Here is a 4565-nt window from a genome sequence, read left to right as displayed (position 1 = left end):
CAAATAATACCATGCACGGGGTTTAGAGTGAGGCAATAGATTAAACATTTCGCCTGAGGGTATTGAAGTAAGAGAAATATCTGAAGAAAAGATGACAAAACAGGCAGTGAAATTGTGTGAGATGTCATGGGATATCGTCTGCTTGTGCACATCATGTTCAACATGTGACGTCATATCTCAGCAGCGACCGGAGAGCTTTTCAGGTGCTATGTCGGGGCTGTATCTAAGCGTTTTGTAATTGTTAATAATCATTACTTTGAATGTTGTCTAAGCATTGGCTTTTGATAACCTTGGCCAATCAAAGTGTCACCTTTGCAATAATGACATTAAAGTTAGTTTTTTAAATCAATGAATCTTCTCTTTAAAATTATGTAATATGTTATTTGTTGGAAAGGATTGTCAACTCAGCGTTTTTTAATATATTTTTGCTTATTCTATAATATGAATACAAAATACATGTATTAAACATTGCTGCACTTTGAAGTGAAGGCATCAGTAATTGCATTGGCTTCAAAAGTATCATGCGTGAGTCTGTACATAAGCCTGATCCAAGATGATATAATTTAATTTTGTAGTACTTAAAACATGATCACAAATATCTATCGGTATCTACACAGATACCGTACATGTATAAGTTTCCAAGTGCAAATCCATTTGTAATTGATACTTTTATGAGGAATCCTGTATTCCCTGCAAATTTTTAAATTGAAGATCATAGATAACCCTTTTTCCTCTAAAGGATGGTCTCTAGGCTTGTTTTTAGATGTACCTCGATCGCAAACCGTTTTCATTGTAGAACGCAATGTTAAACCCTCAATATTTGTTTTATCAATATGCATGTATATGTTTTTTTTTTTAATGCAGTTTGTACATTTTCAAACCATCATATTTATATATGTTATATTTTTACAATGTTTTTATCATGATTTGTTAAATAAAGACAAAATGAAATGAAATGTTTTACCGTATCTATCCTCATAAATACCTATGATCCAATCTGTATAGATTTGAAAGTTTACATTGTGACGCGCAGTGGCGTAATGAGCAAAAATCTGCGTCACCATGCAGGGCGGCGGATCGAGCGTCTTCCAAAATAGGGAGGGAAACCAATTGAAATCAGTTGCCAACTGGTTTCAATAGGGAAATTGGAACAACTGGTTCCAATTGAAACCAATTGAACCAGTTGAAACCAATTGCCAACTGGTTCCAGTTGCCTAATTGGTTTCAACTGGAACCAGTTGTTCCAATTTCCCTATTGAAACCAGTTGCTTGGTTGCAACTGGTTTCAATTGGTTTCAATTGGATCCAATTGAAACTTACAGTTGGCATAAACTTAATTAGTTATAAGTTAATTAGCTCTTTCACTAATTGTCGCTCATGTCAACACAGAAGCATTGTTATATGTCTACATTAAGTACAATGTAAGGGGCATTATAATATGCAGACAATTTCATATAATATACTTAGCAAGGAAATAGGCCTATATGTTTGTATTTGATGTATTTTGTCATGGTTAGTGTTTTACTAATCAACTTTTAATCTGTTGTAATTAAAAAGATATGTTATTTATGAACATGCTTATCATTGCTAATTAATCTTAATATGTAACTAAAACAAATGCATTACTTGCAAATTAAAATTAATTAATAAATACGTTGTAAATCAAAATAAATTACATAAAACATTGATCTGCACACAAGCAGATAATATGCAAATTAACTGGTTTCAATTGGAAGCAGTTGGGTAACTGGAAATGACTTCTAACTGGAACCAATTGGGTAACTGGAAATGAATTCTAACTGGAACCAGTTGGGTAACTGGAAATGACTTCTAACTGGAAATGAATTCTAACTGGAACCTTTGGGTAACTGGTAATGAATTCTAACTGGAACCAATTGGGTAACTGGAAATGACTTCTAACTGGAACCAATTGAGTAACTGGAAAAATTATCCCACTGGTTCCAGTTGCACTTCTTATCGGTTTGAACTGGAAATGACACCCTATAACAATATTTTCCAGTTCGGCAATTGGTTTCAACTGGAAATTTTGTATTCCAATTAAAACCAATTGAAGCCAGTTGGAGATTTCAACTGGTTTCAATTGGATTTTGGTCCTGGGCAGTGCGAAAAATTAAATCTTAACCCTAATAAGGCCGGGGGGGGGGGCATTATGCCCCCCCCCCCCCTCTCCACAATTTTTCTGATTGTTCGAAAACGCATATGGATGGCGCCCCGCAGCTCGCCGACTTTTAAATCGACCCTATAGCTACAAGGTCACGTGACCTTTTGTCTTTGCATGTCGGCCCGAAAATCGCTCAATTTCGTGATTTGTGTACAAAACATATGGGAAAGTCATTTTTCCTAAAATAGATCAAACATTGGTTATTGGGTCTTGTTTGATGTTTAGGTGGTTGCTTTGGTAGTCAAAATAGTTGAATTGTAGTTAGAAATGAAATAAAACAACAAAAACAATAAAATACATAAGTTAGAAAAACAGTGAAATACATAAGAAATTATCAAAACAAGAGATAACACAAGGAATAAGCTGGCTCTTCCAAAAAAAAATTGACGTATTATTATTAGTAGTAGTAGTAGTAGTAGTATTATTATAAAACGGAAAATCATGTCATTTCAGCAACATTTATAAATCACTGGTATCGAATTGGAAATAAACCACGTTTGAATTTTATTTGGGGGCAACTTCCCCTCCATCAGTACGCCAGTGGCGATGCGTAAACCACAGAATTGTGATGAAAGGAGACAGTGTAAATTTGAGATTTTTTGTTGTGCAAAATACAAAAATGCAAATAAAAGATGTGAAATTGAAGGCGTATATCAGAATGAATAAGCATTACGAAAAGCTCTCGTTAAAACTATACCCCACCACTATAGCACAGCAGTCAATGTAATCTGGTGGGGTAGCACTACCCCAGATTCGTTTCTCTCGTTAAAACTTTGTAATCTGGTGGGGTAGCAATACCCCAGTTTCGTTTCTCTCGTTAAAACTTTGAGAGAGCTACTACTATTACACAGGCACCAATGGGAATCTGATGGGGTCTCACTACCCCACTTTCAATTCTCTCGTTAAAAACTTGGACAGAGCCTTGAGGCTCTGAGTGAGAGATTAAGATATTGGATTGCAGCTGGACTCTACATCATCTTACGTAATACTAGTGTAAACAAACTCTTACTGGGGTCTGCCTGAAAGGAAATGAGAAGTAGGAAATAAGTATTTTACTTGTTTTAAGATATTTTTATGTCCTAAAGTCACTAATAATTTAGATGAAGACCAAAATGAAAGTTCGAACGAAGCAAAATGACCCATAATTGGCGATATAACAACAATTTTAACTCTGGCAGCGAACCCCTGCATGTGTCTCTTTCTCCCTTCTCCCTTCCTTTCCCCTTGTATCATGCTTATCTCTCTCTCGCTATCACCTCATCAAGGTCTCGGTGGGGGTGGATTACAGCGCTAGTGTTTACTTAGGGCTTATCACAATCTCAGCTCTAGTACAAGTAGAAATGGTGAAAGTCAAATGGGGGTTTCAATTTTAAACGACGAGTTTTCGTCATGGACTAAATGCGTGTTATATTTACGATGTTAATCCCCGTGTTAATCCTCCTCTCCATTGGTGGAGTAAGAAAAAGTACTAGAACAAGAATTCACCAAGGAGGCTATGATTGTGATTTACTGTACCTTAGGGAAAAGATTATTGTAAGTCCCTCCATTTTGGATTTTGTTTGATAAAACAGGATCCCAAACATGTTATTAACGGTTAATCGCCAAGATATCACAACAAAATATGATACCTGAGATGGAAAACATGATAGTAAAAAAAAATAAAACATACGTCACGTCTTTTCAGAAGTGATGTTAATTATGTTGGTCTAACACCAAACTTATTTTGATTTCATTCAATATAACATAATAGAAATAATTCTTCAAAATACAATTCTTGTTTATCGTTAAAACAATTTAATCAATAACTTATAACATGTAGGATTAAAAACTTACAATTAAAAAAAAAATGAATGAAATCCGTTTAAATATAAAACATATTATAACCCTAATACCTTACTACCCAGCCCCAAACAAAACCCACTACCACCTGCAACCCATGCATTCATCTTCACAAGTACAAATGCGCACTCACATACCTAAAAACACCACAAATATATTCACTCACCCACAAAAAACACCCTCGCACACCCCACACGCGCGCGCGTGCACACTCACACGCACACTTATTAAGAGACAGTGGCGTACGCATGATTTAAAATCGGGCCAAAAATTTCGCAACGACTCAGCCAGCCGCTGAATAAACGGGGGGGGGGGGGGGGGTAAGAGGACACCTTTTTTCTCGAAATTTGAAAAATTGACATTTTGTTCCGTTGGGGGGGGGGATAAGGTCACCTTTTTAGGTCAGCCATTGGCATAATTTTTTTTATTATTATTCTTCTTTTCTTTTTTTATAAAAAGAAATATAAAAAATAAATCAAAAGGGGTGGGGGGGGGGGCGGGTTTTCCCCCAAAAAAACATACACAAAACATGCACATTAAAAAA

The sequence above is a fragment of the Strongylocentrotus purpuratus genome, unplaced genomic scaffold (assembly GCF_000002235.5).
Source record: "Strongylocentrotus purpuratus isolate Spur 01 unplaced genomic scaffold, Spur_5.0 spur5_scaffold_1, whole genome shotgun sequence".
Lineage (NCBI taxonomy): Eukaryota > Metazoa > Echinodermata > Echinoidea > Camarodonta > Strongylocentrotidae > Strongylocentrotus > Strongylocentrotus purpuratus.
Note: the sequence above shows the minus strand (reverse complement) of the source record.